The following is a 12,933-nucleotide window of genomic DNA, read 5'->3' on the forward strand; positions in this document are numbered from 1 at the left end:
ATGCCTTTATGCCTTTATAAAAAAGATGTATTTATTAAATATATTTTACTATTGAAGCACAGTGCTTAGTGAAAATAATGCCTCTTATATGCCGATTATACTTTCCTATATAATCTCAGACACCAGTGATTTGAGGAAAAATCTAGCTTCATAACAAGAAGGTTTGGTATATATAATAATAAGAGGTGCTAGTGTAGGAGTTAAAATCTAGACTATGAAATTGTAGCCGGTTTCAAACACTTCCTCTAAGTCTTTCTTCTTGTTTGTTTCTGTTTTTTTCTCTGAAGACAAAGTGGTACAACAATAAATTGAGGTAAACGGCATAGTTACTATTATATAATATTACATTCAATTCAATTCATTTGATCATTTTAGGTGAAGTGCTTTTATTTATATTCAGCTTTGGGCGTTCAACATCATTACCTTTTCAACACTGAACAGTGTAGGTGTCCCAAAATATAGGAAGATTACCAGTGCTTTTTCTACTCTAGAAGTGCTGAAGTCTCATGTTTTTTGTTGTTGGTGGTGGTTGTGGTGGTGGTGGTGGTTTTTTTTGAACTACATATATTTATATAATTTATTTTCAATTTGATTTTCCGAATAACAAATTAACAGATTTCTGGTATGTTTTATGTCTGCTTTTCAATCATAAACAAAGTGTTATTTTTTAACTAAGAGAAAAGCTACAAAATCATCTTTAATCTGGATTATATTCTGCAAAAATCTTTGTAAATGGGACAATTTGATTTTATGGGTATGCAGTCATTATTAAACATTCTATTTTTCATCATCATTGAACAGTCAAATTATTAATACATTTACAATATCTACGTCAAATAAATAAAAGTCACAACTTATATTGAAACCAAGTAATATAAAAGTTACCAGATAATTTGAAAATATATGTATAGTTTGAGATTATATAGAAGTTTTGTCTTAATTTGAGTGAAAAAAAGGTGACAGAAGTAATATGCTTCACTAAGACTCAGTATGCTTCACTACTGTGTCTTAACACTAAGACTCAGTATTATTTAGTTCTGAGACACGTTTTTAGATTTTTCTTTTATGTACAAGGAAATTAACATCCTTTATCAGTTCTCTTACCTTTTAACACAGGCCCTTTTTATTTCATAGACTATTTCCTCAACTTCTTGTTGTTTTTGATCTAGTGGTTTATAAAAAATTCCCCAAATGAATTTGGATCCATTATAACATCCAATTTCTTGCAAAAGTGAGGCTGACCTATCCAATCCTCACTTATTCTGCTTAGCATAATTCGCAAACTTTTCATCTCTGGTTCAACAGATATATGTATACACACACACACACACACACACAGATATATATACAGAATGACTTATAACAGATATATACAGAATGACTCATAAACTTATATACAGAACGACATATTGAAAATGAAGTGATGAACAGAAATGATGTAAATAATACAAAGTTCTAAATATCCATCATAAATATTAGTAAGTAAAACATGAGCTGAAATATCATAAAAATTTCACATAAATGCATCTGGTTCTCATACTTGCTATTCTCAAAATTGATTATTTACCAATAGTGTGTAGGTCACTAGTTTACTAGTAATGAATGATCAGTATTAGCACAAATAAATTTTAAAGTGTATCAATTATGCTATCTTATTAATATATTTTTTCATTATTGATTGGCTTAATATTTTCCTATATGAGGGTATGTAAATTTATTCATTTTAACATACATAGAAGACATATAGACATATGCATATTTGCAAAAAATTGTTAAAACTCATTCAGCATACAGAATGACTTGTTCAGCAGGATACCAAAATTTAGGAATAAGAAAGGATAGAGGGTGGGCATTTGCTGTGTGACAGAACATTCCAGGGATGTTAAATATCATATTCCTTTATGTCTACTACTTTGACAATTTAATTATTAATCCATATTAATATCATTAAATTGGTGTTTAAAAAAAGAAGAAAGAATAGAGGGTATTGTTTTGACATCCTTACACATAGTAGAGAAAGGGGAAACAGTTGAGTCTCTGGAGCAGAAATTGAGTAGGTTCAAATACTGGAAGATTTTGTTGCAACAAAACAGGATTGCAGTGAAACTTCATGCTTGAAAGAGTCTTGATTTTTGTTTTGTTTTTCCATTTTTTAAAAATTTTATTTGAGTAACATTTGTTAATAACATTATATATATTTCAGGTGTACTACTTTACAACTAATGACTCCCTGACCTTATTTCCACAGATATGGTCACAATTAAACCACATTTTACAAATGTAATTTTGTTCCCAAGAGTGTCTACACCACTAAGTAAAGTTATTCTTTTGCTAAGAATAAAAGAACTCACTCTGCTATGGCTTTAATGAATGGGTATAGACTTTTAGCAACTGAGGAAGACTCCTGTATGAATTACAATCCTTGCCTCTTCCAGCAAGCCAGAAAAGATAGAAGCCACCAAAGAAGGAATGGAATAGGGAGTAAGAACAATTATCAAGTCCCAGGACGTCTGCCTGCTTTTTCCACTTATCCTTTCACTTGTGGGTCTTTTCAAACAGTCAGTCACACTAACTCCCACTTTTCTTTTGATCTCTGCAAATGAACATACAGGGCCTTTTAGTTTTAAAGGAGACACTACTCATCACCTAGGGAAAAGGCAGGATAATAAAACATTATAAAATGGGAAATTTTCTGTGTCACTCAGGACAGACTATGTTATTGTGTGACAACAAACAACTCTCTGATCTCGTTGACCTAACACTTAGGGAAATCTCCTTTCAAACCTGTGTAGTTTTTGGAGCAGCTATCTTTTCTGAGGTGATTCAGTGATTCAGTAATTCAGGCTGAAAGGGGCTCCACCATCTGTAGACATATATCTGGAATGCAGAACTTTTTAGTTCTGCATGGCATGGTGAATGGAAGATTCAAGGACTAGCAATTAAATATTGCCACCCAGGGGTGAAATATGTCATTTCCACTTACATTTTCATGGCCAAAGTATCATATAAACATGCTAACCTGAGGAAACAAGGCAGTGTCACATTCCTTTGTGTCCAGAATAAAGAGGTGCCACAATTTTAAGTTTGAAAAGCAACTCTGTCCATATTTTTGGAATGCATTTTAATATAATAAAAGGAAGATACAGGTCTGAGGTTTCACACATGACTATCAAATCACTATCAAGTCTCAACCAGAATATACGGGAAGAGTAGCTGGGGCCAGAATGTAAAAGGCTTTTATTAATAATCCAACATATTGAAACGAAGAATGTATTGTGATCCAGGGGTAAATTTGTAAACGTGACAAAATGAGTCTTTACACTTACTTAGCTCATAGCCCTGAGAGTGATACACATTTCATAAGCTGGGCTTACGAGAATAGACAATGTTTTTCAAGGTGGCTGCTTTTTTTTTTTTTAAGTTTGGTGAGCCAGCCAAACTTCAGGTAGATGACAAAGGTTATGTTAGCCCTGCAGAAGGTTCAAAATAGTTTGTCAGTCAGATGTGCAGACACAACCGACAATACAAGTCATTTTAATGAGAACAACCGATTCCACATATGTGTCTATGTAAACAAATACACAGAGCAGTGGATATGGCAGCTCTACTTGTATAGGAAGGGCCTCCAAGTTCAAAGGAGGCATTCCTCTGTTTTAATGCTTCCTGATAAAATTAAAGAGTCTCTCTTGTGATCCTCTTCGAGGAAAGGTGCACTTATCAGGATGGAAGGTGTTAATGTTCTTCTATATGCTTATGATAACTCTTAAATGACACATGCGTTTTACACTGTGCTGTTTCCACATTTTATTGATTGATTTTTGCAGTACCCGGCAACTCTTTCTGTTCCCATCTCCTTACTAGCCTATGTGTGCATACGCACGCAGACATACGCACGTGCTCTTGTGCACACACAGCCCTGACAAATGTTTTGGAAATGTATTCTGTGGACTTAAGAGTAACTGTGGCAGGATTGCTAGAATAGTCTAGTAGTTTAAGTGAGAAAGGACAAAGATCAAAATAAATATGAGATATATCCTCCTTTTGTTTTATCTTAATGCAAATGGGAGCTTTCTAAAAGACCTACTGAAGAGGGTCTGTGGCATAGTGCCAGGCAGGACTCGAGGATCTTCTCTGGAGTACAACTTTCAATGCAAAGAAGGTTTAGGAGGGCGAGTTATAACCTGTAACCCTAGTAAAGATTTGAGGATTAGGACTCTGGAGGTGGAGTAGGGTCCACTGGTAGATTTCCCAAGGTGAGCTCACTCCTTAGGCTGCATCTACCCTTGACTCAAGGCTCTTGCCTATAGCATCTGGTCTCAGCTGCTGCCTAACAGATACCTCGTAACTGGTATGGATTAGGAGACAATGACTCTTCATCTGGACTGTAATTAGGGACACCCCACCGGGAACCCTGTGGCTTGGTTGCCTCTACATGGTCTTTTGTGCCTACCATTGATCATGTGCTTTATAATCTTATTATCTACTTAATTGGTCATGAGCAGAGCACTGGATGTGGAAAGGGAGGTTTCCAACTGCTCAAATTCAGTAAGACAATATGGTAATTGCGGGAAAGGAAGAATAGGGAAGGCATGTAGGTCACTTCTCAGGATGACACACTTTAGTCTGTTTCTTGGGCCCAGATATTGCAGCTAACCCTGTAGCAGAGCTTATCTGGACGGTAATAGCTGAATGCCACCCCCAACTATTATCTACAGAACATGCAAGTATGCTGGAGTTGGTGTCAATAGGAGGTGGGGCTACAGTCTCATGACCTGGATAATAGAAAAGGATAATAGAAAAAATAGTGAAGTCATTGCAAGTGGGGTGATCACTAAATTAGGGAAACTGTGACAGTAGATTAGGCAGAAAATATCGTGGGACTAAACAAGTGAGATTTCAGGAGTTAGTGCTATTTCATGCATTTGGCAGAGTCTAAGTACAGAACAATGGGGAAGTTTTCATGCAATTTGAACATCTTATCTCAGATGTTAACAAGTTTAAATGCATCACCATTTCCTACCTTTTGAAATTTTTTTGACCCAAACTAATCTAGGACTCACCTGGCACTATGCATAGTTATTACCATATCATTGACTATATTCCCTGTGCTTTACTTTACATACCCAAGATTATTTTGTAACTACTAGCTTGTACTTCCTAGTTCCTTCACCGTTTTCACCCTGCTCCTCAAACTCTTCCCATCAATCACCCCAATAAATCTAGCACCCCTGTGACATCATACATAGTAATTACAATTATTGACTATATTCCTAATGCTAAACCTTACCTCCCCATGATTAATGTGTAACAACAAATTTGTACTTTTCAATCCCTTCCCCTTTTTCACTCACCCCCTTGAACATCCTTATAACTATTGTTTTGAACTCTGTCTCTGGTAGATTTCTTGCCTCCATTTCATTTAGTTCTTTTTTTGGAGTTTTTTCCTGTTCTTTCATTGGGGACATATTTCTTTGTTTCTTCATTTTGGTTGCCTCTCTGTTTGTTTCTATGTAGTCACTAGATATGCTGCATCTCCCAGTCTTGACCAGATGGCCTTATGTAGTAGGTGTTCTTGGGGACCTGGCACTCTCTCCCCGTCACCTGCTCCAGGTGCTCCTGGAGTGTCCCTTGTGTGGGTCCCTTGTGTGCCCTTCTGTAATATTGAAGATTTGATTGCTATTGGTACGTCAGTGGGTGGGAATTGACCATCATGCTGACTGATTGGAGTTTGGCAATGTCCATAGCTTACAGGCTGCTGTGTCGGCTGCTCACACCTCTGAGTGAGATTCAGGCTTTGGTGGCTGTTGAGACCACCCTTATGTGTGTCACTTGTGGGGCTAATTGGGCAGTTCTCTGCTGTGGCCGGATAAGTACGTTGCTTCCGGGGCCTCTTGGGAGGGGCTCCAGTGCAGGCCCAGGTCACCGACTGACTGTGTCCAATTGGGGACTACTGGGTAGGAGCCAAAAAGTGATCCACAGTTGTTCACTGCCTGTGCTAAACCTGAAGGCGTGTGGGAGAGGTCACACAGTAAAATGAGAATGTTTGACACCAGAATGTTTGCCAGCCTGGAGTAGCTCTGCAAAATGCCAGGACACCCACCTGCAGGCTCCCCTTGCCCTATAGGCAAGTTGGGTGAAGCAAGGAATTGGGGTCACTGGAGTGGGAAGAGTTAATGCAGACTCTGGTTTGGTGCTAGTGCTGAGCCTGGAGGTACTCAGCAAGTCTCAGAGTACACCAAGGCCAGACACAGCTACATGGGGTCTGTTGAACTCCAATAGTTTTCCAAGAAAGAGTGCAATGGGCGTGAGGCTGTCTGCTTGTGGAGAAAATGCCTCTGGTGTTGGGGGAGTGGGATTGTGTAGGAGGAGCCCTAGAGCTAACCAGGCCTATCAGATTCAGATTTGGCTATAGTGGGGACTGGCTCAACACAGCAGGTGCTTGCCTACTGGCTGCACTGGGAGAAGGACCTCACACAGGAAAAATGCTGCCTGTCCTCTAGTCCACCCTGCAAAACCATACACCTCAGTCTGTGCCCCCATATATCTCTGACACCTTCCAAATTACAATCCCTCTGCCTGTGAGTGAGTGAGTCTGTGTATAAGCCATTTATGAGGACGAGGACGGATGGGTTTCTAGCAGCCTTCTGTCCCACCCGGTGGTTGGAATCCCCACAGTTGTTCACAGCCAGATGTATGGGAGCTACTCTTTCTGGCACCAGTACTCAGGGTTGGAGAGACTGGTTTGCGGCTAGTGTTTCTCACTCCTCTGGGGGGACCTCAGTGGCCGAGATATCCCTTGTTATTCTCAAGTACCACATGGAGGTTTGGGGCCAGCCCGTTTAGCATCTCCACTCCTCCTACCAGTCTCAACATGGCTTCTTACTTATATCCTTAGTTATAAAACTTATGTTCAGCTAGAATGCAGATGACTCTCCAGGTTGATTGTTCTATAATTTAGTTGCAATTTTAATGTGTTTATGGAAGGAAGCAGGCACAGTGTTTATCTACTCTACCATCTTGAATCTCAGATTATTCATTCTTATTGTTGGCAAGTATTACAATATACTGATATGCTGCTCCATTTGAATATTGGTTGGCATCTGGGTAGTTTTAAGTTTACAATCAAAATACTGCTGTCATGAACATTTTAGTACATATGTTATGGTTAATATATGTTGTAAATATTACTATTAAGCATGCTTAGGAGAGTAAATGTTAAGTCAAAAGATATTCAAGTGTTCAACTTTAAAATATGCCACCAAAGAATAACACTTTCCAAAGTGGTTGTACCAATTTACTTTGCCATGAGCAGTATATGAATATATATACTGAATATATATATATATATATATATATATATATATATATATATATGTATATATATATACATATATATATATATTTATTTCATATTCTTATTGATACATGTTAGTAACTGTCTTTTTAACTTTTGCCATTCTAGTGGCTGTATAGTAAACACATTTTCATTTTGAACTGAATTTTAAGCTATAGTTTGCTTTAAAAAGCTAGTTTAGCTTTGGCTCACTTATTTTGGCCTATGGGAATTCCTAGAAATCATGCACTGAGTATTTTGTAAATGTCCTCATTTTCTTTTTAACCCAGCATTTGCTTAGGTAAAAGCAAATTATTAACAAATAAATTGTTAATTTGTTAATTGTAACAAATTAACAAATAAATTGTTAATTATTGGATATGAGGATTTTATGACATACTCTCATTGATTTCTAATTTGTATTGCATTATGGTTAGAGAACATGGTCTATGATATTTGTTTTAAATATGAGATTTTATTTTCCCTAGTCTGTGGTTTATTTTTAATATACCAAGTGTATTCTCTATTTGCAATGCATAAATTTCTATAAATACACCTATTAGATCAAAATCATTTTTGCAGGCCTACATAATTCCACATTGATGCTAAATAATTCACAGCAAAGAATACATTTTATCAGGATTGAACCTCACAGAATTAGTGGACGTTAGCAGTAAAAGGGACGATACAGACAAATATGACTTCAGTTTTTTGTTCTTTCCCCCCCTAAATTTCACATCTACCTATTCAAATTTTAGGGTAGTACTGAATCTGGTATTGATGTGCATTCCAGAATTGAAAACTGTTGCTGTAATAGGCCTAATCTACAGTTCAGTCCCATTTGATGCATATTCCTGTAGCCTTATTCCCTGGAGTCCAAAAGCGATTTCCAGAAAAATGCAGTAATTTGGATCTCAAAATATAAGCAAATGGTAAATTGATTTGTCACATATATGGCCTCATACTGGAGGGTTCCATGAGCTCATTGCTCTTGACTTTAATTAATATAGCTCCCAAACAAATATAATTTAATATTACACCTAGAAAATTAATTTCTCCAAGCTACAATACCCCAATGGCAGTAGCATTTATTTAATGTTGATCATGCTTATGAAGTAGTTACAGTTGGAATGTAAACCTTAGAGTTGTATCTTTCTCTTAATGTTTAGCTTCCCGTTACTAAGCGTGCACCTTCATCTCTGGGTAAGATCATCTTTCTGTTTTTGAATTTCCTTATTTGTTTCTTTTGTTTTTATTTTGATAATTAAGATATGATCTTCACTGAAAGATCATAGCAAAGTAACAGAAACAGGGGTATCTGCCCACTTTTTAGTGAATTATCTTTTTCAATTTTTTTTTTATTTTTATTAGATTTATGGGGGTGACATTGGTTAGTAAAATTATAAAGGTTTCAAGTGTACCTTTCTGTAATACATCAATATCTTTTGAGATTGTATTCTTGAACTGATTGCAAGTTAAGGCTGTTCTTCACTGAGATGCCTACACCGTTCCTAACACAAATCCTCTCAAACAGCAGCATAAACACCCACACTTACTCGAATGTATGAGAGGAGGACAAAGTAAAACTTAGGATATCAGCTCCAGTGGTAAAATTTGATTATGCAGGGAACGTGATTGATGTATTATATGGCTGACCTTGGTCCTTTTTCAGTGAGTTGTGATTCAAAGATTAAATAAATGAGACTGTACAGGTTATTGCACTCTCACAAAGTAGAAACAAGCCAAAAATAATAACATAATAATAAACTCATCCAAGTACTCCTATATTTTATAGTTTGTATTTTGCTTATATAGTTACTACAAAATCCCACAGATTTATTTCTCACATCCCTCAGACTAAATATGGAACTCATGTGGTGAACTGATAAAATATTGGAAACTACGACCTGGGTAGTATGCATATAATTTAGAACTAAATACCCTAACCCCATTACGGAATGTACACATAATAGATACTAAGCACTTAACAACACTTAAGTTTTGAAAAAATGAAAATTATATGTAGATATTTCCTAATTTGTGTTCTTTAAAATTTTTTAAATATATTCCCTAATAAGCTTTTCCTCATTTGTAACTATGAAATGAAACAGAAAAGAGATACTCCGTATAACAACATTGGAAAGGAAAGTAGCACAGGACCAGAATAACAGACAAGGCAAAAGAGGTTAGAATTACAGAAACACTCATTTGCTATGTTAATAATTAAAATTATGTAACAAAAGATTTATATGTACCATTTACTCAAACCATAAAAACGTACTAACTATACAAAATGCATGGTATCAGAAGCTTTCTCTTCCTGATAACATTTGAGATACTTTATTTACCTTATATATTTTCTAAAAACAGGATGAACTTAAAAGCCATTTAACATAAGTGTCTTAGTAATAGAATTTTTTTCATCTTTTCTGTGTGACAGAGCATTAAAACTCCAAATATTAAGATTATACAGAATGGTACATTCTGTCATGCTTTTTGTTGAATGTCTTTATTTCTTTATCAGTTTGTTTTTTTCAATTTATCCAAGACTTTCAGTTGTTTTAGCCTGTGGGAAATATCTTCACATTATAAAACCCACATACAATTTAGAATGATTGGCAGGTGCCAGTGACTAGGAATCAAAACTGGACCAGCGAGGGGCATATATGTCAAGAATGAAGTACAAATGCATCCCAGATATTTATAGAATTTGTTTATATATGTCTTACTGGGCATGTATTTTTTTATCAGTGCCTAATTTGCTTAAATTTGGGAAAATACTGCATACACTGAGACAGTAAATAATGAAGTAAAACTGAAAGGGTAAAACGCATTGACTGCAAAAGCAGTCACAATATGAAGATGTGCTTCACTGAAAGTGAATAAAACAACTGAAGATTCTTTCAATATCTCTTGAAAGAAAGTATAATCAATAATAGAAGACTTTGTACCACTAAGGGATAATGGAAGGAATGAAATAATAGCAGAATAAAATATGAACAGAAATAATAAGCTTTTCTCTGAGGTTTTCATGAAGGAAGTTGCAGGTAAGATGTCAGAATTGAAAAGAAGGCTTCATAGAAACTGCATGAATATTTTCCTTAAAATAAGCACATGAAGGTTAAGACAAATATTGATGGACATAGTGAGAGCTTCTTGATCATCAAGTGAATGAATAAATGTCAAACATAGTTGTGAGAAAAGTTATGAATGCTGAAAGGTTGTGAGTTAACAAAATCAAAGCTCTCATTGATTATAAAAGTTCTTAATTGGTGTGGTTCTTTATAAACTATTTCGTGTCATCTCTGTGGTAATTACATGGCACAGGATAGAGAAAAATTCTATTCACATTTCTTCTTGTTTAGACCCTACTTCTCTTTTCATTTTACTTAAAATTTCTCTGTGAATATATCCCTGCGTTTAATATATTCAGGGATATATTAATATATAATATATATAATAAATAAATATATATATTATATAATAATATATAAAGCTTTATAGTGAACCCCAAGTACTTTGTAACCGACCAATCCCGGCAGCTTATAAGCTTGCATGTAGGGATGGCTTCAGGCTGCATGGGCTGTGAAGTTACCAAGGCTTGTATTTTTAACAGCCTCGTGCTTGGTTTAATGCTCTACAAACGAACAAGACAGGCAAAAACTCATAGACACAAACAACAGTTCAATGATTACCAGAGGGTAAGGGGGTGGAGGGATGGTAAAAGAAGGAAAAGGGGGTCAAGTATATAGTGATGGAAGAAAAACTGACTCTGAGAAGGAGAACTGACACACAATGAAATATAGAGATAATGTATTATACAATTGTATACTTGAAACCTATATAATTTTACTCACCAATGTCACCCCAAGAAATTAAATAAATTTTTTAAGTATAAAAATATGCTCTACTGTCGCTGATTTGAAATTCTTATAATTTTTCAACAAGAGGTCCCACTTTTCAGTTTTTACTAGGTACTGCAAATTATGTAACTAGTCCTGCATGCCTCCCTTTAAAGTTAAAAATCTATCTCTCTTTTCTTCCACTTTAGAGAGATATATCTCAGCAAAATTCCATTGCCAAAAGATCTTTAGGATGGATTGCTATCACACTCTCTCATTTCCTCTGTGTGGAAAATTTCTGAGGGATATTCTAAATTGTCTAGAGATGTGACATCATGTAATTATTACTGTTGCCTAGGGATTCCTCCTTATTGTTTTTCTCAAGCATTTTATTGCTATAGATTAAGTTAGGGAGCTCAGGGCAGCGTAGATTTATGAGGAAACGACGGACATAATGCCTTTAGAATTATTATGAGGCATTCATTGGGAGATATCTAGGAGGCATTTGGTGAGATGATCTGAAGTTTAGGAGACTGGTTTAGGATGGAGTCATCAGCCTTAATGTTTTCCATGAAGCCATGGCTGTGGATGTCAGCTTTCAGGATGAGTGTGTAAAGTGAGAAGTTCAAGGCCAGACACCTGGGAAATGCAGACTTACAAGGTTGCAATGAGAAGCCGTACTAGACAGATATACCAAACAGAGAGGTCAAAGAAAGCAGAAAAAAAAACAAACAAATAAAAAAAAAAAAAACAGGAAAAACAGTAACAAAATTTAGGTTTCAACTCCTTTACATGTATCTTATGTTATTGCCAATGGACTGTTTTCCACTTTTTGAAGCAAACTTACCCTATCTGTTTTCCATAAGTTCTGTTCTTGTCAAAAATCATTTTAACATCAAGACCATGCTCCAATATCTCTTTCTGTGCCCTATTCTCTGATTTTCAGACAGGACTGTTACTCAGCTAATATCCCTGGAACTTTCTTTCTACCTCTCTTTTATCTCTAAGTTTGTTTGTCATAGTTTTCCATATTTTTATCGTTTTTCCTACTGCACTATTTTTTGAAAAACTCTCGCCTAAATATCCCTGTATGTCCATTAGAAAGCAATATAGTCAGTGTGCATGTCCATGAATAGATGTTGAATAAAAAATAGATTATTAGAGTTGAGCTGAGCCGAGCCAGCTGAGTGGAGCAGCTGGTGGCCTTGGTCAAGAGCCTGTGCGTGCCCCCAGGCTCTGAGTCCCAGGCCTGCAGAGGCCAGTCTCAGGCAGCGATGCCACCACTGGAGCAAGCACACTATAGACTTGACCCTTGCTGAACACTAGTGCCGGGTGGAGCTGTACCCCTTTCTCCCACCCTCAGGTCCAGATCGTCAGGCCCCAGTTCCAGAGTAGTCTTGCTTACCCCAAATTTCCCAATACTCTCTGAGTGCACTCTCTGAGTGAGTAATTTTCTGGGATATCCAGAGTGAAGCTCTCTGTGAATGGGATTTTAACTTGGATGGACCACGAAGCAGAATGTAGCAAACAGCAATATTTCAACAGAGATCGTTAGATTCCGCAGCAGGTTCAGGGGCATCCATTCATGGTACAAGTCAGTGTTAATCACTGGCCTGTTAATCACCCTGACTGGCCACCCTATCATTGCCCAAACTGTCCTTTGTGGACAGGGTCAAATCATCAGGCAAGTGTCTATACCTGGGACACAGAATGTGTAGCAGATATAGTTGGATCCGTGCAGATAGATCCAGGTCTGGG

Source organism: Rhinolophus hipposideros (genome assembly GCF_964194185.1).
Source record: "Rhinolophus hipposideros genome assembly, chromosome: 4".
Classification (NCBI taxonomy): domain Eukaryota; kingdom Metazoa; phylum Chordata; class Mammalia; order Chiroptera; family Rhinolophidae; genus Rhinolophus; species Rhinolophus hipposideros.